The sequence below is a fragment of the Coenobita brevimanus genome, chromosome 50 (genome assembly GCF_032717465.1).
Source record: "Coenobita brevimanus isolate Jiangsu-jjx chromosome 50, ASM3271746v2, whole genome shotgun sequence".
NCBI classification, from domain to species: domain Eukaryota; kingdom Metazoa; phylum Arthropoda; class Malacostraca; order Decapoda; family Coenobitidae; genus Coenobita; species Coenobita brevimanus.
The window spans coordinates 39,126,778-39,152,405 of record NC_137003.1 but is presented as its reverse complement, the minus strand read 5'-3'; the positions used below and the strand labels follow the sequence as shown (position 1 = coordinate 39,152,405).

At 42.4% G+C, this 25,628-nt stretch overlaps 1 protein-coding gene across 8 annotated transcripts in view; it reads right to left on the bottom strand.

The window, feature by feature from the left end:
• The window catches only part of LOC145399810 (protein lap4-like), a 1,200,472-nt gene that overhangs the window by 234,851 nt on the left and 939,993 nt on the right, over positions 1 to 25,628 (bottom strand). The window lies entirely within an intron of this gene.

Genomic DNA, 25,628 nt, shown 5'->3' with positions numbered 1-25,628 from the left:
TTTACAGATTTCTATATTTCCAGTAGTTACTGATAAAAGTTGGTGAGATAGTGACTCATCTTTTTAAATTACAATACTATTTCACAGTGTACAGAAACACTAAAACAAAGATGCTTATAAAAATTTATTACAGTATCATCATAAGCACCCTAACTCTGTTTTTGCATGAAAGAATGGAATGGGTGGGGTCTAGAGCACAAAAGAAAGAGAACTACCTGCAAAGTTCCCTGTGAAATAAGCCATACATCTATTCATTCATTATTAAAGCTTTCAGAGTTCTTGGCCCCACTTAACAGGCCGTACATCTTCCACACACAAATGTTCTTTATATGATTAAGCTACTCTTGTAACATCTGTGAGAAACAGACCACTCCATACAGTGTCCAGCTAAAAGGGGTGCATTCCCTGTCATATACATCATCATACATTCTTATTCAATCCATGTAATGGATTCAAAGGATCTAGTGCCTGCACAAACAATATAATCTGTATCCATTCTGTGCTTCAATAACGTTCATCAATCCTGCTGTTTTGTCAACTTCCATACCTTAAGTGCTCACACATTCACTCCACATATTCAACCATCTTCTAAGCCTCCCACCTCTAAGCTCATTAAATGCTCTTTTCACCATCCTACATACATTCTTTCTCTCTGATACCACATCAGCAAACCTCTTTTACCTCTTTATCAACAAACTTCCTGACTCTGCATCTTTTATGAATCTCTACAGCATACTTATGATGTTAGCAAACCAATGCAATCCATACATATTCTACACACTATCTGGATGACATGATCTATTCTGGAGGGAGGCAGCAGATGGAAGCAATTTAGGAAAATGTTAACAGTCAGGACACTAAGGAGACTCTCCCTTCAAAAAAGGGGAAAGATGGATGCCCCACATGTGAGATATGTATTGCTTTATGGCAGTAAATTTTCTACAAGCAGTGAGGAAAGATGCCATCTGTAGGTCTGAGTATATAAAGATGATAATGGCTTGATAGATGTGTAGCGTTTTCCTGAATGACACAGTGGAAAATGGCAGAACTGCATATGAGCAGCTGAGAGGTTAGCTGGAACTGAATGCATTGACGATGTAATGTGTGTGGGGAGACTGAGATAGTCTTGGCAAAATGCAAAGAATGAAAGAACGAGTCCTATTTCCACTGCACTATTTTTTTTTACTTCACCACCACAGTCATATACAAGCAGCTGTATATAATCCTCTGGCAGCTTCTGTGCTCAGTCCTCTGCTCTGTATCAAGGCTTTCATTACACATGCAACTCTCTCTCTCTCTCTCTGTCCTTAGTATATATTCTTTCTCTCACCATCTTTCTCTTCTACCTTCCCTAGTTTATGAAACCTTTTCTCTCTCTCTCTGCAAAAGTCTTCCACTAGTTCAGTGTTCTCATTCTCCAACACATCTCATTGCACTGTATGTCATTATTTCACAACTATTGTGTCTTTACTCTTACCTCCATCCATCACTTGTTAAAAATATTCACATAAATCTAGGTCTGTCTACAAAGGTCTCATACACTTTTTCCAAGCAAAATAGGAGAAGTAGCTCTCTCTAACCTGAGTGTCTGCTGTTAAAATTTTACTCCACAGCTACTCCAAAACATTTTCGTGGCATATTAATGGCACAAAATTTGGACTATCCAAGAAACCATATGCGCTTTGATGTTAAGATCTGAACCAATGCCATGGGTTCCCAGCTGCACCAATCCAAGATTAGCTAATCTGTGTTCACATGATGGCAGAGGTCAAATGACTATGGTACTGTACGTTAATAAAGAATGCAGTGTAACCACAACATGAGACTACACAGAGTTTCATACATAAATGTCTGATAAATATTGCCATACTTTTCCTATAGAATGTATAATATACCTACAGCAAACACTGTACATTGAAAAAAAAAAAAAAAAAAAAAAAATTCATTCATCAGCCTTATTAAAGTGATGGCTGTCTTCTCCCTCTTCACTCCTTCCAACTTCTTAAAATTTCTAAGAAATTTCTTTAAGGATATTTACTATATCCTGCACATCTTTCAATTCTTTACTTTACTCAATGGATAAAAGGGCTGGTTTTGCTTATGTCCCATCATACTGTCTAACTTCATATGGCCTCTAAACTTGCCACTAAGAAAAGCCATGTATACTATGGTCCCTATTCCATAATGAAGCCTGCTCAACATATCCCTCATACTTCTTGCCTCTCTCTCTCAGTGTGTGTATTTACCTATTTGTAGTATACAGGAATTGAGCAATGCTCGTGTTGTCCTGTCTCCACGTCCAGATTTATCTAGTCTACCTTTACACACATGAATGTTTTTCTCATGAACCACCTCTTTGTCTAAGTCGTTCCAAATATTTAAGTATTTACCTAATATACCTAACTGTGATATACACGAAATGTACTATGCTCGAGGGTTTCCGTCGATGTTTCTCAATAAGTCAAATTTAGCTTTAAACTCGTTTAAGTTTTTAGACTGAATGATCTCTTTGTCCAGGCTATTCCATAAGTCTAAACTTCTATAAGGAATGCTATATTTCTTGATATCCTTCAAGCAGCTTGACTTTTTCAATTTCATTCCGTGTCCTCTTGTTGCTCTCTTATCCCATACAAACAGATCTTCTTTGTCAATTTTATCTACTCCCACCATGGTCCTGAACACTGCAATCATGTCTCCCCTCTTTCTCCTTTCCTCTAAGGAAGGCAAGTCCAGCTTTTCCAGCCTCTCTCTGTATGACAGGTCTGTCAGACTGGGCACCATCTTGGTTGCTGTTCTTTGTATTCTCTCAATCTTGTTTATATATTTCTTTTTGTGTGGGGACCACACTACCGCTGCATATTCTAACCTGGGGCGGATCATGGCCACTATCAATTTTTTCATCGTCTCCTCATCCATATAATGAAATGCTACTCTTATGTTAGTCAAGAGTTTACAAGTCTCTCCAACTATCTTGTTAATGTGCTTTTCTGGTGACAAACTATCTTGGACCAGCACTCCCAAATCTTTCTCTTCTCTCCTTTTTGTGATTAATTCATTACCCAACAAATAATTCAGTGATGGCCTCCTGGTACTTTTACCCATTTCCAATATTTTACATTTCTTTACATTAAATTTCATTTCTCACGTCCGGCTCCAATTGTGTATCCTATCCAAATCCTCCTGTAGTATTTTACAATCCTCCTCAACCTCTACCTTCCTCAAGATCTTTACATCATCAGCAAACAGACTTGCATACCTGTTCACTCCATCTACCATATCATTTACGTAAATCAGGAACATTACTGGTGCCAACACCAAGCTTTGAGGGACTCCACTTGTTACTTCCCTCCATCCAGACATCCTATCCTTTATTACTGTCCTCATTTGTCTGTCTCTCAAAAAGTCTCTCATCCATTCCAGAAGTTTCCCCTTCAGTCCTCCTATATATTCTAGTTTCCACATTAGTCTCTTATGAGGTACCTTGTCAAAGGCCTTCTCTAAGTCTAAGTACACACAATCCACCCAACCATCTCTCTCCTGTACCACATCAATCGTTCTTGAGTAAAAGCTCAACAAGTTAGAAACACATGGCCTTCCACTTCTGAATCCAAACTGACATTCAGCCAAAATATTCATCTCCTCCAGATATTTTATCCATCTGTCTTTCAGGATTCTCTCACACAATTTTGCGACCATCCTGGTTAGAGACACTGGTCTATAATTCAGGGATTCTTCCCTGCTTCCTCCCTTGTAAATTGGTACCACATTTGCTCTCTTCCATTCTTGTGGCACTTTCCCCTCCTCCAGTAAGCATACGATTAGACTGTGAATTTTATCCGCCAGTTGTTTTCTGCATTCCTTCAGTACCCAATTAGAAATTCCATCAGGTCCTGGGGCTTTCCTTACATCTTGAGTTTCCAGTAATTTATACACTTCCTGTACCTCCACTTTTGTATCTTTTATCACCAGAACATTTCTAATCACTTCCTCCCCTTCCACAAGCTCCTTTTCTTTAGTGAAAACTGACTGGAAACGTTTGTTCATTATTTCTGCTTGCATTGCCGCATCCTTAAAGACCTCTCCTTCTACTTTCAGAGTGGTGATTCCTTCCTTTTGTTTCAGTTTGCCATTAACAAATCTATAAAACAGTTTGGGTTCATCCTTGCATTTGTCCCTTATACCTTTTACAAAATTCCTTTCTTCTTCTCTACGTATTCTTGTGTATTCATTTCTTGTTCTTTTATATTCTTCCTTTGTTCTGTTGTTACCTCTCTTTCTCCAATTGTTCCACGCCTTATCTCTCTCTTTTTTTGCTATCATACACCTTCTATTAAACCACTCCTTTTTCCTGTTTTCTTTCCCTCTTACTCTTGGTACAAATTTTTCAACTCCCAAATTACAGGGGTCTAGAAAGATATCCCACTTCCTCTGTATCTCTCTTGTTTCTCTGAATTTTCTCCAATCTGCATTTTCAAAAAAGTTTCTCAATCCTGTAAAATTTGCTTTCCCAAAGTTGTATCTTCCCTGTCTATGAAGCTCGTCTCTTGGCTCGACGTTCCCTATTAACATCTGGAACTCAATGACCACATGATCACTTTTTCCTAAAGGACAGAGATATTTCAATGATTCTATTACATCGGGTTCTTTGGTGAACAGTAAATCTAACCTTGCTGGTGTGTCCTCACCTCGAAACCGTGTCTCTTCTTTGACCCATTGCGTCATCACATTATTCATTATTATATTTAATAACGTAGTGCCCCACGAATCCTCGCCGCCTCCCGAGTACCATTCCTCCCAGTTCACCTCTTTACAGTTAAAGTCACCCACCAAAATTATATTATTGCTTTTCTCAATTATTTTTTGCAAATAGCTAGCCATATCTGACAACATCTCATGGTATTCATCATCCTTCCATGCTCTCGTCTTTGGGGGAACATACACTACTGCCATATCTCTCTTCACATTCTCTCCAGTTTCTAATTTCATATACAGTATATCACTTCAGCCCTGCCTTCTCCCATTTCCACAGTATCTACATTTATGTTGTTCTTCACTGCTATCATCACTCCTCCTCCCTTTTTTTCTTTTCTATCTTTTCTCCACAGTTTGTATTTACCATCTCCCAAATGAACATCAATATCTTCTCTTAATTTGGTCTCTACAAAGCACATGACATCAGGTTCATGTTCTCTCAAGAAATCGTTAATTTCGATCCTTGTCGATATGAAACCATCAACATTAGTATATATCACCTTCAAATTATTTTTGACATTTTTAATACCCTCTTCTCTCCTACTCTCTGTCCGTACCACTTCCACAACTTCTGATCTTTCACAGCCATCCCCCTTAGTTTCCTTTACTTCTATGTGTGTGTATTTACCTATTTGTATTTACCTATTTGTAGTATACAGGCATTGAGAAATGTTCGTGTTGTCCTGTTTCCATATCCACATTTATCAAGTCTACTTTTACACACATGAATGTTTTTCTCATGCACCACCTCTTTGTCTAAGTCATTCCAAATATTTAAGTATTTAAAGGGGGGGGGGGCAGACATTAGTGGCAATGTTTGAACTTGGGACAACTGCAGTGGAGTCCCTGGCCGCTCCCTTACGTCATCTCGCCTCTTACAATATACCTAATTGTGATATACACAGAATGTACTATGCTCGTGGGTTTCTGTCGTTGTTTCTCAATAAGTCGAATTTAGCTTTAAACTCGTTTAAGTTTTTAAACTGGACAATCTCTTTGTCCAGGCTATTCCATAAGTCTATACTTCTGTAAGGAAAGCTATATTTCTTGATATCCTTCAAGCAGCCTGACTTTTTCAATTTCATTCCGTGTCCTCTTGTTGCTCTCTTATCCCATACAAACAGATCTTCTTTGTCAATTTTATCTACTCCCACCATGGTCCTGAACACTGCAATCATGTCTCCCCTCTTTCTCCTTTCTTCTAAGGAAGGCAAATCCAGTTATTCCAGCCTCTCTCTGTATGACAGGTCTGTCAGACTGGGCACCATCTTGGTTGCTGTTCTTTGTATTCTCTCAATCTTGTTTATATCTTTCTTTTTGTGTGGGGACCACACTACCACTGCATATTCTAACCTGGGGCGGATCATGGCCACTATCAATTTTTTCATCATCTCCTCATCCATATAATGAAATGCTACTCTTATGTTAGTCAGGAGTTTATAAGTCTCTCCAACTATCTTGTTAATGTGCTTTTCTGGTGACAAACTATCTTGGACCAGCACTCCCAAATCTTTCTCTTCTCTCCTTTTTGTGATTAATTCACTACCCAACAAATAATTCAGTGATGGCCTCTTGGTACTTTTGCTCATTTCCAATATTTTACATTTCTTTACATTAAATTTCATTTCCCACGTTCGGCTCCAATCGTGTATCATATCCAAATCCTCCTGTAGTATTTTACAATCCTCCTCAACCTCTACCTTCCTCAAGATCTTTACTTCATCAGTAAACAGACTTGCATAACTGTTCACTCCATCTACCATATCATTTACATAAATCCGGAACATTACTGGCGCCAACACCGAGCCTTGGGGGACTCCACTTGTTACTTCCCTCCATCCAGACATCCTATCCTTTATTACTGTCCTCATTTGTCTGTCTCTCAAAAAGTCTCTCATCCATTCCAGAAGTTTCCCCTTCAGTCCTCCTATATATTCTAGTTTCCACATTAGTCTCTTATGAGGTACCTTGTCAAAGGCCTTCTCTAAGTCTAAGTACACACAATCCACCCAACCATCTCTCTCCTGTACCACGTCAATTGCTCTTGAGTAAAAACTCAATACGTTAGAAACACATGACCTTCCACTTCTGAATCCAAACTGACATTCAGCCAAAATATTCATCTCTTCCAGATATTTTATCCATCTGTCTTTCAGGATTCTCTCACACAATTTTGTGACCATGCTGGTTAGAGACACTGGTCTATAATTCAGGGGTTCTTCCCTGTTTCCTCCCTTGTAAATTGGTACCACATTTGCTCTCTTCCATTCTTGTGGCAGTTTCCCCTCTTCCAGTGAGCATACTATTAAACTGTGGATTTTATCCGCCAGGAGGAGGCCGTAGCACGGGCCGAACAGGGTAGTACTCCCGAGGGGAGTGGGAATGCTGGTGATAGGGAGAGCTGGAGCTCCTGTTTCACTAGCTATCTAACCATCCCCCTTTGCTGACATTTTCAGTGTGACAGTAACATGGAGAGTAGACCAGCATACTCTCCCAAACATTTCCTCTAGCTATCTATGCACTACACCACATGCACTTTACATTTCACACAACGTATCCCACTACGTTACAGGGGTTGGCGCCAGCAAGAGCATCTGGCCAGAAAACTTTGCCCCCGCTACCTAGTGGCGGACTTCTGGGGGGAGGCGTGGCGGGGGTTCCGCCAGCATAGATCATGGGTCCAGGGCGAGATGGGGCTCGGGCCTGTGCTAGAGGGTATAGGGCATTGCGGTTCCCAGGCTGCCGCTTCCGCCTAATAGAGAGGGGCCCGAACCTGGGAGTAGCGCCCCAGGAGGCTGCCCTATCAGTGGGTGTATAATGGCGGGACAGTTGCAGTGCCAAGACCCGCTTGGAGGGTGTCCCTGCAGCTGTCCTGGCAGGGTGCCCCGAGGCCACTACCACAGCCACTGGTAAGCTGGTGGGCTAGGGGTCCCAGATCCATTCCCTGGACCTGGGACTGTGCAGTGAGTGGGACTGTGCTGTGTCTGTCCCCATTTATTAATACTGAAGATGACAAAACAAAATAAGTTTCAAAGCAAGCCTGAGGACAGTAAATCACCCATGGGGATGAGGGTGGGTTCATGGAATGTGGGAAGTTTGAGGGGAAGAGCAGGGGAAGTCATTGAGGCATTCAGTAGGAGGTGGGTGGATGTGGCGTGTTTGCAGGAAGTCCGGTACAGGGGTGGATCAGCCAGAAAGATTGTTGGGAAGGACTGTTGCTATAAGTTGTTTTGGCAGGGGGGGACAGACGGATATGGAGGTGTTGGTGTGATGGTTGCGGAAATATGGGTGGAATATGTTATGAATGTTTTGAGAGTAAGCGATAGGATATTGGTAGTGAAAATTCTGTTGGGAAGAAAGATAGCTGTGATTATATTGGCATATGCTCCACAGGCAGGATTGGATGAATCAGAGAAAGATAGATTTTGGGATGATTCAATACGTGTAGTGGGTGGTATGCAGGATGATGAGATAGTGATTTTGGGAGGGGACTTATATGGTCATGTAGGTGAAGCAGCACAAGGTTATGAAGGAGTGCATGGGGGATGTGCATATGGTCTAAGGAATGCTGAAGGGGAAAGGATACTCGAGTTTGGGGAGGCAACAGACATAATTGTGTGCAACACATATTTTAGGAAAAGAGACAGTAGGTTAATTACGTATGAGTCTGGGGGAAATAGCAGTCAGATAGATTATTTTCTGGTTAGGAGGGCCGATAGGAGGTTAGTGAGGGATGTTAAAGTTATAGGAAGTGAGGAGTGTGTGCAGCAGCACAAACTATTGATTTGTGATATGGTGCTTAAAGAACAAGTGATGAAAAAGAGGACTTATGTACCTAGGAGGAAAATATGGAAGCTGAAAAACCAAGTAGTAAGGGATGCCTTCTATAGCGAGTTGAGGAGAGTGGTGGCTGAACAGGGAGCTGTAGACAGAGGCATTAATGAACAGTACAGAGCCCTCAAGAACAATTTCTTGAGAGTTACTGATGTAACATGCGGCTGGACAAGAGGACCACCAAGACATAAAGTAACTTGGTGGTGGGATGAGGGTGTAGAAGCTGCAATTAAGGAGAAAAGAAGGCTTTTCCGGGAATGGAAGAAGGGTGGTAGGAAAGAGGAATATTTGGCTGCCAAGCGTAGAGCTAGGAGAGAGGTATACAGGGCAAAGTCTGAGTCACAAAAACAATTACTTGATAACCTAAATCATGGGGAAAGGAAAAATATATTTAGGGTGGCAGGTCAGGTGAAGAGGGATAATCGGGATATCATAGGTGAGCAGTGTGTGAAGAATGATGAAGGAAGGATAGTGGTGAACAGTGAGGATATTAATGATGCATGGAGAGAGCATTATAACCGGTTGTTGAATGAGGAGTTTGACTGGGACAGGGAAGGTTTGGAGCCAGCAGATCCAGTGTCTGGCCCTTGGCCTTTGATTGATACTGCTACTGTGAGTGAGGCAATAGGCAGGATGAGGGTGGGGAAGGCAGCAGGTGTGTCTGGGTTGACTGCCGAAATGTTAAAGGCCTCAGGCGATATAGGGGTGAGTTTAGTCACTGACCTCATAAATAGGATTATTTATGAGTGTGTTGTCCCAGATGATTGGCTGAAGAGTATAATTGTAAATGTGTATAAAGGGAAGCGTGATGCCCTGGAAAGAGGAAATTATAAAGGTATAAAGCTTTTAGATCAGATAATGAAGGTAATGGAGAGAGTTTTAGAAGGTATGATTAGAGAAAGAGTGAATATTGATGAGATGCAGTTTGGGTTCATGCCACGTAGGGGGACCACTGATGCCATATTCATTGTTCGACAGCTTCAGGAAAAATATATTGGTAGGAGAAGGGATCTTTATTTTGTTTTTGTTGATTTGGAAAAGGCCTTTGACAGAGTCCCTAGAGAGGTGGTGAAGTGGGCAATGAGAAAGCTTGGCTTGGAGGAGTGGCTGGTTAGGGTGGTTATGGTGGTTATCTCCATTCACTCTCACCTGGGTGAGAGTGAATGGAGATTTGAGTGATGAGTTTTCCCTGAATGTTGGTGTGCATCAGGGGTCAGTCTTGAGTCCCATGTTGTTTATCATGGTACTTGAAGCCCTTTCACGTGACTTTAGAAACGGACTCCCGTGGGAGTTGTTGTATGCTGATGATTTGGTGTTGATTGCAGAGAATGAAAGGGAGGCGGAGGAAAGGTTTAGGAAGTGGAGAGATGGTATGGGGCAAAAGGGTTTAAGGGTAAACGCAGATAAAACAAAAGTGATGATATCTAGGGTTGGTGGCGGTACTGTCAAAGACGAGGGAGAGTGGCCATGTGCAGTTTGCCACAAGGGCATGGGAAGTAATTCCATCTTATGCGGTGTGTGTGATAAATGGGTACATAAGAGATGTAGTGGTATCAGAGGTAGACTGCGAGATAATGCTGATTTTATGTGTACGGCGTGCCGGGGTGAGCAGGTGGAGATCGTCAGACGTGAAAGGATTGAACTTGCTGGTGAATCTCTTAAGTGTGTGGAAGAGTTTTGTTATTTGGGAGATATGTTGTGTGCTGGAGGTGGGGATGGAGCTAGCTCTGTGGCTAGGGTGAGAAGTGGTTGGAAGAAGTTCAGGGAGCTCTTGCCTCTCCTGACATTGAGAGGGCTCTCCCTATGTGCTAAGGGGTCTTTGTATGCAGCATGTGTTAGAAGTGTAATGCTGTATGGCAGTGAGACCTGGGCAGTGAAGGAGGAAGATATTCGCCGGCTCAGACGTACAGAAATGACAATGATTAGGTGGATGTGCAGTGCGTCCCTGCGTCCAAGGCCTGGAGGGGCTGGGTTTACAATGGAAGAATTGAGAGGTAGGATGGGACTGGAGTGTATTGGTGTTGTGATGAGGAGAGGTAGATTGAGGTGGTTTGGACATGTGGAGAGGATGGGGGATGATAATTGGGTGAGGAAGGTAAGAAGTGTTAATATTGGGGGTGGGGTTATGAGGGGTAGACCGAGAAAGACATGGGACGAGGTCATTAAGTGTGACCTTAGGGTTAAGGGACTGAACAAGGAGGCTGCAATGGATCGTGCAGCGTGGAGAGCCGCCATTAGGTGACCAAGGCCGACACATGCAAGCATGTTGGAGCCTTTAAAAATGAAACGAAACAAAACGAGTTGTTCTCTGCATTCCTTCAGTACCCAATTAGAAATTCCATCAGGTCCTGGGGCTTTCCTTACATCTTGAATTTCCAGTAATTTATACACTTCCTGTACCTCTACTTTTATATCTTTTATCACTGGAACATTTCTAATCACTCCCTCCCCTTCCACAAGCCCTTTTTCTTTAGTGAAAACTGACTGGAAACATTTGTTCATTATTTCTGCTTGCATTGCCACATCCTTATTGACCTCTCCTTCTACTTTCAGTTTGGTGATTCCTTCCTTTTGTTTCAGTTTGCCATTAACAAATCTATAAAACAGTTTGAGTTCATCCTTGCATTTGTCTATTATACCTTTTTCAAAATTCCTTTCTTCTTCTCTACGTATTCTTGTGTATTCATTTCTTGTTCTTTTATATTCTTCCTTTGTTCTGTTGTTACCTCTCTTTCTCCAATTGTTCTATGCCTTATCTCTCTCTTTTTTTGCTATCATACACCTTCTATTAAACCACTTCTTTTTCCTGTTTTCTTTCCCTCTTGCTCTTGGTACAAATTTTTCCACTCCCAAATTAAAGAGGTCTAGAAAGATATCCCACTTCCTCTGTATCTCTCTTGTTTCTCTGAATTTTCTCCAATCCGCATTTTCAAAGAAGTTTCTCAATCCTGTAAAATTTGCTTTCCCAAAGTTGTATCTTCCCTGTCTATGAAGCTCGTCTCTTGGCTCGACATTCCCTATTAACATCTGAAACTCAATGACCACATGATCACTTTTTCCTAAAGGACAGAGATATTTCAATGATTTTATAACATCAGGTTCTTTGGTTAACAGTAAATCTAACCTTGCTGGTGTGTCCACACCTCGAAACCGTGTCTCTTCCTTGACCCATTGCGTCATCACATTATTCATTATTATACAGTAACCCCTCCAATATCCGGATCAATAGAGCCATCGGTAGGTTCGGATATTGGTTTCGTCCGGATATTGGGCCCCAGCTTATGGACTTGTACTTACGGACCCTAACTCAGAGAAACACCTATACAACTCCCTCCGGACATGCATAGCACCTATTTAACACCCAAATCACACCAATAAGGCACATAAATGACTGAAATAAATGCAATAGAAACATAAAATGTGGGTTTAGAAGTATGTTCATACCTTAATAAACATTCTGGTACTTATGGACTCTAACCGAACCTAACCTAACCGAACCTAACTGAACTCTGAAAAACACATTCCTACTGCACATGCATGAGGTAAGTTTAGTATGGAAAGAAGTACAGTATGACACTTTCTGGTAAGTATAGTATGGGAAAAAATACAATATGAAACATTCTGGTAAATATAGTATGGAAAATAGTACAATATGAAACATTCTGGCTACTTACAGCAAGTCCCTGGCCACCTCGATGAATAACCGCCTCCTCTCAGACTCTGACAGTAAGAACGATTTCCTGAAGCACCTGCACTACATTCTTCCTGAAGTCTTGCACTGAACTTAGTCACTAACACACAGAAGTCCGTTCTTTTCACAGTGTTCACTTTAGTCCAAATAATGTTCCAGTTTAATTTAAGTGTTGCACATTAACTTTTCCCCAGTTTTTTTAATTTTCCAAAGCCAAAACAAAGAAGGTTAGTTACGTTAAATTTCTTTTCTACTTAGTCTTTTCTCCCAACTTGAAAACCTTAACACAACACACCGTTTTTTTCACTGCACAACACTCAAAATTCCCGTGTGGTCTAGTGGAGAAGTTCTTGCTGTTTATTCACTGTCAGAGCCCGAGAGTATCACTGGCAGGCGTCCAAGGGGTGCATCGGTGGGTCGTGGTGATGGCGTACCGACTACAGAAGACTCTGAAGACAGCCGCAAACTCACGTCGAGCGGTGACTCCACTGTAGCTGATGTGCTGGGCTGTGGCTCGGAGCATGAGGGCCTGTCTTGGGGAGGCAACGGAGTGGAACCAGGGCTTGGCACAGCGGGGGTCACGGGCCTGAAAAAACTGTCAATCGTTGACTGACGCAAGGACCGACGATTCTGGCGATTGATGATGCGCTGCCGGAAAGCACGCACTTCCTCCACGAGTCCCAAGGGCCCCATCTCCCTGTCGCAGTCCGGGTATTCCAGGTAGTCTAGGACGAACTCTAGATGTTCCCGGAGTGCGCTCAGCTTGGGGATGGCTGGAGTAGTGTCCTGCTGAGCGGAGTCTGCATCATCATCGCCTTCGTCGTCGGAATCTTCAAGTTCGGGACTGGCACCAGCAACCGAAGACGCGATCTCGATATCAGACAACGTCTGATACCCAGGATCGCCCTCGTCGTCGTCCAACCACTCACGAACATCGTCCACATCAACATCGTCGCCGTGCGTACGTAACCGTGCATGGAAGTCATCCAAATCAAACCCTAGGAAATCGTACTCCACATCTGTTCCAAGAAGCAGACGAGACCAACCATTTTCAAGAGTTTTCACAGGGACTTCCTTCCATGCACTAGCCCAGTTGTGCAGCGCAGACTTGATGTTGTAGCGGCGAAGGTTTTCCAAAGTCCGCTTGCCTCGAGTGTCACGTCCTTCCCTGCGCTCGTCCTCGTCCTCGAGAACAACCATCACCTCGTCCAGGAACTTCCGACGGTACAGGTGCTTTGTTGCCACGATCACTCCTTGGTCCATTGGTTGAATGAGAGCAGTCGTATTAGGTGGCAGAAACATGCACCTAATACGGCCATTTTCAGCAACCAAGTCCTTGTCGCACGGGTGGGCAGGTGCATTGTCGAGGAGAAGGAGAGCCTTTACCTGGTCGCGAGGAATTCCCAGTGTCTTCGTCTGGTAATGTATGACCTCCTTGACGAAGTGATGGTGAAACCAGTCTTTGAAAATCACAGCTGTGAACCATGCTTTCAAAGAATGGTACCATACGACAGGAAGGACATCCATCACCCCACGAAGGCACCGAGGCTGCTTTGCACGGCCAACAATAACGGGCTTAAGCCGGTGCATGCCGTTAGCATTGGCACAACACAAAGCAGATATCCGTTCCTTAGAAAGCTTGCGGCCAGGTACACGCTTCTCCGTCTCATCGACCAGAGTGTTCGTTGGCACCGAGCGATAGAATAGGCCAGTTTCGTCAGCGTTGTAGACTTGACCGAGAGTGAGGCCCTCCCTGTCGATCAAGCCTTTCACCTTGTGCCGAAACTCGTCCACTCCATCCTCGTTAGCGTCCAATGCTTCGCCACGTGCTTTACGGTTAGTAAGGCCATGTCGTAACTTGAATGCGAAGAGCCAACCCTTGGATGCCTTGAAGTCAAGGGCGTCGTGAAGCCTTGCAAACTTCTCAGCAGCAGCCTTCAGCTCCGTTCCACATACCATCACACCAGCTGCACGTTGCTGTCGATACCAAATCAACGTGGAGCGGTCGATCTCTGCATACTTGGGGGTAAACATAACCTTACTCTCCACGTTGCGTTTGCTTCTCGACGAGAAGTCAGCTGTGTACTGCATGAGCTTGTCTCGGGAACGCTTGATATCGAACAAAGTCGACCGGGCCAGGTTGAACTCGCGGAGAATGCGTGAGGAAGACCAACCTGCATCAACCTTCTCCAATATCTCCCGTTTCTTCTCCAGAGTCAACACCACTCTCTTCCTTTTCTCAGGAGGCGGGGCCATCATCACACACACTAAGAGTAGGGCAGAGAGCAGCAGGAGGCCTTGCAGCAAGTACGGCACCACCACAAAAGTGAGCACGTGGGCAGCCATGGCGAACAGCGTCAGTCTTGTCGCGGTGAGAGACAGGCGGGAAGTGGGGAGGATGCAGCGGCGCTCTATCGGACGTCGGAGGAATGACGAACCAAAACAATGCTCTCACGCGGCGCGCGCGGCAAGTTCAAATTACAGACGGCAAAAAATCGATTTTTTTTCCAATTTTTTTGGATTTTCGGACCATTTTGGGAATGTTTGATCCCAGGACGATAAGGTCCGGGTAGTGGGGATGTTTGGTTATTGGGCGTCCGGATATTAGAGTGATTACTGTATTTAATAACGTAGTGCCCCACGAATCCTCGCCGCCTCCCGAGTACCATTTCTCCCAGTTCACCTCTTTACAGTTAAAGTCACCCACCAAAATTATATTACTGCTTTTCTTAATTATTTTTTCCAAATAGCTAGCCATATCTGACAACATCTCATGGTATTCATCATCCTTCCATGCTCTCATCTTTGGGGGAACATACACTACTGCCATATCTCTCTTCACATTCTCTCCAGTTTCTAATTTCATATATATCACTTCAGTCCTGCCTTCTTCCATTTCCACAGTATCTACATTTATGTTGTTCTTCACTGCTATCATCACTCCTCCTCCCTTTTTTTCTTTTCTGTCTTTTCTCCACAGTTTGTATTTACCATCTCCCAAATGAACATCAATATCTTCTCTTAATTTGGTCTCTAAAAAGCACATGACATCAGGTTCATGTTCTCTCAAGAAATAGTTAATTTCAATCCTTGTCGATATGAAACCATCAACATTAGTATATATCACCTTCAAATTATTTTTGACGTTTTTAATACCCTCATCTCTCCGTAAAAAGAACTAACTAAAAAAGCAAATAAAGCGCCTCGGACCCGGACGGACCATACGTTGACGACTAAGGAACGGACAAAGGACATTCTGAGGGTGGGAACATGGAATGTGAGAGGAGTGAATGATGAAGTGAAAGAGAGAGAGATTGTCCAGGTGCTTGAGGATGCAAAAGTGGATATATGTGGATTGACTGAAACTAAATGGAAAGGTGAAAGGATGAGAGAATGGGAATACGGTGTAGGTATATGTGCGGGAGTCAGTGAGAATGAGAGGGCAAGAGAGGGAGTATGTCTGATGATAAGCAAGAAGTGGAAGGAGAATATAAGAGAGTATGGAACAGTGGGTGCAAAGATTGTATGGGTGAGGATGAAAGTAGGTATACAAGCATGGGCGATTATATGTGTGTATGCTCCAACAGAGGATCGAGTGGCAAGAGTGAAAGATGAGTTTTGGGCGAGAGTAGAAGCATGTATGGACAAGTTTGAGAGGAGCGAGAGAGTGCTGTTGATTGGAGACATGAATGGCAAAGTTGGGAATGTACGAGTGGATGGAGTGGTTGGTCAGTGGGGTGTGCCAGCTGAAGTAGATGGGAATGGTAGTGCTTTGGTGGACATCTGTGCTGGTAAGGGGTTGGCAATAGCCAACACCTACTTTCGTCATAAGATGATCCACCGGTATACATGGAGAGTAATGAGGAGGATGGATGGTGAACTTGTTGAACGAAAGGCAATGATAGACTACGTGTGTGTGGATGAGCGAATGAGAAGACAAGTGTTGGATGCAAGGGTGTGGAGAGGGTGGGGGAATGGAGTCTTGGACCATCACTTAGTGATGGCCAAGGTAGAGCTGCAAAGAAAGTGGTTGAGGAGACGAAGGGGAAGACAGGAGGAAGCAGCTCCTGTGAGAAGAGTGGAGAAATTGCAAGATAGTGAGAAAATGACAGAGTATAAGAGCATAGTGGAAGAAAGATTGGGAAGGTATGAGCTAGAGCAGATGGAAGGGGTGGAAGACGTACGTAAGATATTCACGGAAGAGATAAGCGCAGCGTGTGAGGCGGTTTGTGAGTGAGGAGGAGATGCAAGGGTGTGCAAGGGACAGCATGGTGGAATGATGAGGTGAAACGAGCTGTGGAACAAAAGAAGAAGGCATATGGTGAATGGTTGGCGAGTAGAGGTAGGGGAGAAGATGAGAGAGAGAAAAGAGGTATATGTGAGCAGGAGAAGGGAGGTTAAGAGACTGGTGAAGGAGAGTAAGAAGAAAGTGGATGAAGAGTTTGGGAGGAATCTGAGAGTGAAATGGAGGGAGAGTAAGAAATTGTTTTGGAAGGAGGTAAAGAAAGTAAGGCAGTGTGAAAGGGGAAATAGTAGGGGAGTGAAAGATAAGAATAACAGATCGTTGGTGGAGAAGAGAGAGAAATTGAGGAGATGGAAGGAGCACTTTGAGGATTTGTTGAATGTAGAGAGTGAAAGCAGTGTGAGTATAAGTGGTTGGGGAATGGCTGGGAGAAGAAGAGATGAGAGGAGGGAGGAAGAGATCAGTAGGTCGGAAGTAGTGGAAGCGATGAAGAAGATTAAGCTGGGAAAGGCCCCAGGAATTGATGGAGTGTGTGGTGAAATGCTTAGGTATGGGGGTGAGATTGTTGTGGAGTGGATATGGAAGTTGTGTAGATTGGCTTGGGAAGAGGGAAGGGTTCCAGAGGACTGGAAATCAGGTATAATTGTTCCATTATAGAAGGAAAAGGGGAGAGAGAAGTATGTGGTAACCATAGGGGTATTTGCCTTCTTAGTGTGACTGGTAAAATATATGGTAGAATACTCATTGATAGGGTTAGGCATATGACAGAGGAGCTAGTTGGAGAAGAACAAGGGGGATTTAGGAAGGGAAAAGGGTGTGTAGATCAGATATTTGTTCTAAGATGTTTAGTGGAGAAGTATCTAGAGAAGGGAAGGAAAGTGTATGCTGCCTTCATGGACTTGGAGAAAGCTTATGACAGAATAGATAGGCAAGGTATGTGGAAGGTATTAAGAATATATGGAGTGGAGGGGAAATTGTTGAGTGCTGTGAAGAGTATGTACGAGGGAGCTAGGGCTATGGTGCGAGTGGATGGTGAGCTGAGTGAGTTCTTTGATCTCAATGTGGGACTGAAACAGGGGTGTGTGATGTCTCCATGGCTGTTTACTATATATATGGATGGGGTTGTAAAGGAGGTGCAAGGTAGGGCAGTGGATGTGGGGGTGGCCCTAATGAATGAGGGTGAGATTTGGAAGCTTCCGGTGTTGCTGTTTGCTGATGGTACAGTATTGTTGAGTGAAGATGAATGGGAGTTGCAAGGTTTGGTGAATGAATTTGGGACAGTGTGTAGGAGGAGGAAGCTGAAAGTTAATGTAAACAAAAGTAAAGTTATGGTGTTTGAGAGGAATGAAGTCACAGAGTGTGCAGTGAGGTTGGATGGTGAGGATATGGAGAATGTGAGTGCATTCAAGTACTTGGGTAGTGTGATGAGTAAGGATGGAACTTTGGGGGATGAAGTACGTGAAAGGGTACAGCAGGGAAGAAAGGTTGTTGGTACACTGAAAGCAGTGATGAGAAATAGGGAGGTGAGTAAGGAAGTTAAGAAGTCGCTGCATGATGGTATTGTGATCCCTACCCTGACGTATGGAAGCGAGGCATGGACCTTGCAAGAGAGGAACAAGTCAAGAGTGAGAGCAGTGGAAATGAGTTACTTGAGAGGAGCATGTGGAGTGACGTGGAGGGACAGGTTGACGAATGAAGAAGTGAAGGAACGTTGTGGGGTAGATGTGGATGTGGTTGAAAAGATTAGGAGAAATACACTGAGGTGGTTTGGACATGTGGAGAGAATGGAGAATGGAAGACTGACTAAGAGGGTGTATGTAGGTGAGGTGGAGGGAGGGAGAGGGAGGGGTAGACCGAGGATGAGGTGGAGGGATGGAGTTGAGAGGTATATGAGGGAGGGGGGGGTGAGTTGGGGGGAGGGGAGTCAAATGGTGGGTGACAGAGTGACTTGGAGGCGTTTTGTCTGCGGCCACCCTTTGCGGGATTAGGGCGTCGGGCTATAGATAGATAGATCTCTCCTACTCTCTGTCCGTACCACTTCCTCAACTTCTGATCTTTCCCAGCCATCCCCCTTAGTTCCCTTCACTTCTATTTCCTTAAATACCACTTCCTTACTTTCATATCCATTACTCTCCAAAAAAATGTATTACATTCTTCCTCTGTCCTCTTATCATTTTTTTCCTTTACTTCTTACTTTAATGATTTTAAAACTTCTCTTTCTTCTTCATTCAGATCTTTTCTTATTATAATATTTTCCATCCCCATCTCTTTGCTTAATTTCCAGGTCACTTTAGGTATCTCATTTATTACACCTTCTGATGTAAACTTGACTCTCATTGGTCTTGTTTCCCCTTTCTTATAAGGCCCTATCCTCCTTACTTCCTCAATTTCTTTCACCCACTTGTCTCCTTCAGGGTCAATCTTGCCTAATATTCCTCTCACCAGGTTCGTGTCTCTCTCGAGTCTTACGAACCTAACCTTTTCTTCCTCTTCCCTGTTTCCAAATACTACCACACATCTGTTCCTTTCTACAGTTTCTCTCAATATTTTCTCTTTTTTCTTCAGTATTTTCACTACATTTTCTTCCATTTTTTTCTTGTTCATTTCCCTTTCTTCCTGGATGATCTCTCTTAAGCTGACCACTTCTTTCTGTTCTTCTTCTACGTGTGCCCACTTTGCTTTATGTTCTTCTACTACACTACTCACCTTCTCCGTTTTATTAGTACTCTCTTCTAGTTTCCTCCTCAATTTGACATTTTCACGCTTCAAATTTCTAATCTCTTCATTCGCTATTTCATTGGACTGGATCAGACTCTGTATAGTAGTATCCGTATTTTCAGACACATCCTTTATCACTAGATTCTCTACTTTCTTTTCAAGTTCACTAATCCTCATAATTAATGTTTTAACCAGGTCCATGACATTGGTATTTGTATCAAATCCTTGAAATTCGAGTCCCTCATTGTTTACATTTTCGGCCATGTTTGATTTTTTTTTTTTTTTTAAATAACAGAACGGAGGAAGGAAAAACAAATGGGGAAAAAAAAAAAAATCTATACACCAGATTACTGGCGTCCTCTGTTCATAAAATATCTGTAACAGTTAGACTTGAACAGTTGTAGGTTGAAATTTGGAGGAAAACAACTCTGGGGAAGCGAGTTCCAAAGAGATGCAGTTTGGGGAATGAAAGAATTCTGATAGGCAGAAGTTCTGCAATATGGTTGAGTGACATTCCAGTCATGAGCGCTACCAGATGCCCGTGTAGCACGAGGGAAGGCATGGAGAGGTGGCACCATGGACGCAACTTCGTCTGAGCATTCGCCAAAAAAAATCTGTAAAATAATGCAAGGGAGGCAACATTCCTTCTTACTTGCAGGGGAGGTAGTTTATATGTAATGGCAGGGTTGTTAATGATTCTAACAGCTTTATTCTGAATTTTGTCTAGTTGTCTTAATGCAACCTCTCCACAACCATTCCACAAGGGTGAGCAATATTCAAGCTGAAAGCGCACATGACTCTTATAAATTATAGCTAACTGCTCATCGGCGAAGAAGTTACGGACTCTGTACAATAATCCAAGTTTCTTTGAGGCGGTTTTAGCAAGTGATCTGACATGAGAGGTCCAGCTGAGGGCACTGTTAAGTGAGACACCAAGAATTTCAATACTTTTGGAGATGGGAATATTAGTAGCACTGAAGGTAATGTACGAATCTGGTAATATCTGTCTATTAGTAAACTGTATATATTTAGTTTTACTAGCATTAAAAGAAACAAGGTTGTTTTGTCCCCATTCACTGATTGTAGATAGATCTTGATTTATGGAGATGGCTGTACTGAGTTGAGAGGTAGAGATATTAGACTTTGTAAATGGATGTCTGAGTGTGAATGAACTATGTAGTGTTGAGTCATCTGCATATCAGTGAATGGGATTGTGAGTGACAGATAAGAGATCATTAATATGAACCAGAAATAGGGTTGGCGCCAGAACTGATCCCTGCGGCACGCCGACGTTAATTGAGTGGAAATTCGAATATACATCATCTACTTTTACTCTTATTTTCCTGTCACTAAGATAAGAAGAAATCAAAGGAACAAAAGACGTTAGTCCATAGCAAGGGAGTTTGGACAGCAGGGAACGGTGCCATACTCTGTCGAAAGCTTTAGAGATATCAAGAGCTACTGCATGAGTTTCTCCAAAAAGATCAATTGATTGATGAATGGTATGAGTTAAAAGATTGGGTATGTCTATGGTGGATGTTTCGTGGCGAAAACCGTATTGTCTATCACTAATTAAGTTTTTGGATTCACGATGTTTAACAATATGCTTATTAATTAAAGTTTCAAATACCTTACCAAGAGAAGATGTGACAGCTATTGGTCTGTAATTGGAGGGGTCAGACGAACTTCCTTTCTTCGGAACTGGGTGGATATTGGCTTCTTTCCATGAATTTGGGAATAAAGAAGTACATATGCATAGTCTGAATAATTTAGCTAGGACAGAGGCAAGTTCAGGGGAACACTTTTTCAAAACAATTGGCGGAATTCCATCTGGGCCTGGAGCTTTGTTGGTAGGTAAATTGTCTAGGATGGATTTTACAAATCTTGTCTGTATTTTAAGTGGGGCAATTTCGGGAGAATCAAGTTCCACTACTGAGACATTCTGGCTGGTATCATCTATGGTAGAGTTTCTTGCAAAGGCACTAGCAAAGATATCTGCTTTCCCACGTGGGTCATTTGTAATATTGCCATCTGAAGATTTTAGTGGGGGAATGGAAGACGACTTGTTAAAGTTATTATTGAAAGAATTAAGAGTTGACCAGAATATTCTATTGTCATTAGGGTTGTTAAGTAGTTTTGATGCTTGCTTTTGAAGAAAGTTTTATTTAGATAGATTTAATACAGCTTTTGCATGATTTCTAGCAATTTTAAATTGGGAGAGTGATTCAGATGTTTTTGATTTTAAGTAAGAGTTATATGCTAATGACTTTTGGGCTGTTGCTCTGCACAATTGCCATCAAACCATTTTGGAGAGTTTGATCTTTTAGTGAATTGTTGACTTGGTATGAATAAATCCATACCAGCTAGTATTAAGTCGCAAATGTGGGACTGGGTAGAATTGGGATCACTAGAGAAGAAAGACTGCCATGGAACATCAGCAAGATAATTTCTAAATCCATCCCAGTCTGCCCTGTCAAAGTGCCATCGGGTCACCCTGACAGGTTCGGAATGGGGAGGTGTAGGAGGGTTAACTAATGAGGCTTTGATGAGATTGTGGTCAGAGGATCCAAGTGGTGACAGTACCTCTATCCTGTATTGATCTGGATAATTTGTCAAGAATAAATCCAAGAGATGGGCATTATGGTCAGGATTATCAGGTATTCTGGTTGGTTGCTTTACCAACTGGGTGAGATTAAACGATTCCGCAAACAGCTCGCATTCTAAACCAGCGTCGTCAGTCAGGGCAGAATGCAATAACCATTCAACACTGTGTATGTTAAAATCACCCAAAATGGTAATTTCATTGCCAAGGGCAAGGTCAAGGTTACTCAACTGAGTGGATATGGAATCAAATACACTGGGTTCCGAAGAAGCATTGGGGGAACGATAAAGTACGCAGATATATTTGGTAATGTTTTGGCAATTTAATTTATATAATGAGTAATCAAAACTGGATGAAGTGAAGTTTAAAATAGTATCAACTGCATATTGAGATTTGATATAACAACAGGTGCCACCATTGTTTCGAAAGTTTGTAAGGAGATGGTAACCAGGAAAACAAAATGGAGATATATCGGTAGAGGGTGAGATTTGTGGTTCTGTGAGGAAAAGGGCCAAAGGGGATATGGACTGAAGGAAAAAATGAACTGAGTTTAAATTTGTGGTAAGGCCGCGGATGTTGATAAAGAATAAGGCCGCACCGTCACCTCTTTGCCGATGAGCATTCCCGGAAATAGCAACAGTCGCTGCCGGCACAGTCGCTTGATGGCGACCGGGAGGACCCTGTGCCTCCAGCCCTACCCTGCCGGTGGTGGCAATCCGAGGTACCACCTCATTTGATTGTAAGATTGCAGCGGCCAATACTAAAGATGTGAATAGAAAGTGTGATATGTTATGCGCATGTAGTGTGGTGTAGACAGTTGAAGGTAGAGGTATTATGAGAGCATGCTGGCCTACTCTCTGTGTAAATGAATGCACTGAAAATGTTCAGAAAAGGGAGATGGTCAGGATCAAGTCCTGAGGGCTGGTGAAACGGGAGCTCCAGCTCTCCCTATCACCAGCTTGCCATCAACCTCGGGAGTACTGCCCTGTTCGACTGGTGCTACAACTGTTACCGAAAAAAAACTACAAACATTCATGTATACTCTAGATAATAAATCTTTAGATTTTTGGTAGTCTATTAACTTTCATTATTTTACATTTAAAACAAGACCTTAGGAGACAGGACAGACAAAATTCCTGAAACTACTTAAGGTTAGCAGCGATGGTTGGGACGTCTGCTCTCTCCGGTTGTTCTTACCTTACCTAATTGTTCTTACCTAATTGTATCTTTACAGGAATGAGTCAAGCTCGTACTGTCCCGTGTCTTAAACCATATTTATCGTACATATCCTTAAATTTGTGAATTGTTTTGGCACACACTATTTCATTCGGTAGTGCATTCCATTGATCAATTGCTCTGTTTGGGAAACTGAATTTCCTTACGTCTTTATCACCTCTCTTCTTATGCAGTTTTTTGCAGTGTCCTCTTGCTGATGCTTCTCCATATGTTCCGTAATCATTTATGTCTATTTTCTCCTTCCCTGCTATGCACTTATATAGCATTATCATGTCACCTCTTTTCCTTCTCTCCTGTAGTGTTGGTAGATTCAGTTTATTTAGTCTTTCTTCGTAGCCTAGGTTCCCTAAGCTTGGTATCCATCTTGTAGCGGCCCTTTGAACTTTTTCAATCTTGTCTATATGCTTTTTAAGATGAGGACTCCAGACTACTGATGCATATTCCACGGTTGGTCTAATGAATGATGTTATTATCCTTCTTAGCATGTCTTCATTTATGTATGTGAATGCTGTTCTCATATTTGCAAGCAGTGTATACATGTTCCGTACCTTCTCGCTGATGTGGTCAGCCGGAGATAGTCTGTTATTGATAATCACACCTAGGTCTTTCTCTCTTTCTGATGTGTATAGGGTTTTATTTCCTAAATTATACTCCCAATCAGGTCTTTTTCCACTTTTACCAAACTTGATTACATGACACTTGTCCACATTGAATTCAATTTGCCATGTACTACTCCATTCATAAAGTTTATTTAATTCTTCTTGTAGCTCTTTACAAGAGTCTGTATTAGTAATTCTCCTTTGTATTTTTGCCAACACCTACTTTCGGCATAAGATGATCCACCGGTATACATGGAGAGTAATGAGGAGGATGGATGGTGAACTTGTTGAACGAAAGGCAATGATAGACTACGTGTGTGTGGATGAGCGAATGAGAAGACAAGTGTTGGATGCAAGAGTGTGGAGAGGGTGGGGGAATGGAGTCTTGGACCATCACTTAGTGATGGCCAAGGTAGAGCTGCAAAGAAAGTGCGTGTGCAATATCAAGTGAAGTGGTACTTTTTTGTGTGTGAAAAACTGGAACTTGCAACTTGCAAAATCATGTAAACCTTACCTAACCATCATCCCCTTTCTAGGCCTCTCCACAGCTGACTGGGTGAAGATACCTGCCCAGTGTTTACATTGGCTGCGATTGTTACCTTTTATTTTATTTTGTGCACGAAATACCATTGGAACACCACTGGCACTGCCAAATAAGAGTGCATGTGCTTAACAAATAGTGCAGTGCGCAATATTAGTGAAGTGATATTTTTGTGTGTAAAAACTGAAACTTGTGACTTGGAAATCATGTCAACCTTACATAACCATCATCCCCTTTCTAGGCCCTCCAACTGTCCCTCATCCTGGCAGGGGGGGAGGGGGGAAGGACCCTTAGTGACGACTCATACCAGCATAGGACAAACTTCAAGTGCATGGCAGAGTTTTTTTTTTAGGCCATTTAGGCTTTGCAGTTGAGGTCACCCTCCCTAACCCCATTGAACCTACGTTATATCAACCTCATTATGCGATAATTCGTTATGCAATAGGTCTTCACTTGACGCAACTCTATCACACAACGAGGCTGCATTGCATCATGCTACCCAACAGGTCCACTTAATCACTCTGACGTTGTCAAAACCATTCCATCATCACTTGATCATGCTCAGTATTGTATTATCTTCCTTGATGGTGTTTCTAATGCTCATTTACTTCTTCAAATCACAGTCTGCATAGAATTAAAATATTTTTCGTTGTTTCTTTATATCATAAACAACTGACAAACCACTACCACATCATACAACTTTTGCATGAGAACACCATGGTCAACTTTTTCCCCATATGCTGCTTTATTGTTTTTGTTCTTAGCATAATAAAAATGACACTGCATTAAATAACCCCAAACTGCTGTTAATACATCATCCTGACCTGATGAATGAGTGAAAATATACATGGAGATACTAGAGGCCAGCAAGGTAAGTCACTGGGTAGCTACATATTGGTTACTATGGCAACAGCATGCCTTGCGGCAACTGGCTTCTATATGTAAACAGCCCAAAAATGTAATACTGTAATGCTTTACGCGCTCCACATTCACTTACAAAGTGCCTCAGTAGATGCTCGTGATGGAAATAAGCTACTGAATTAATGGTGGTTGTAACTGTGAATAAAATTATTTGGTGATATATTATTTGTGGGTAAACTTAACTAAAAGAATGATAAGTACTATGAGAAGTGTCATATTCACATCATCATCATCTAATCCTGTGTTGCCCCATGAAGAGCGTAGAAGCCTGGTGTTAGGCAATTTGGTCCTGACATTTAAGATGAAAGTGACCAGCCTCACTCATCCCTGAGTGGCAATTAACCTCAATCTAACCTTGGATATAAACCGATACAGGCTCAATCTGGTTTGAGTGCCTTAATTATCCACTAAACCACCAGGCGCCATAGTCTGGTTATATAGTTACCACCCAATGTGGTAAATGGTTCCCTGGTGTACAGGAAACCACTTGG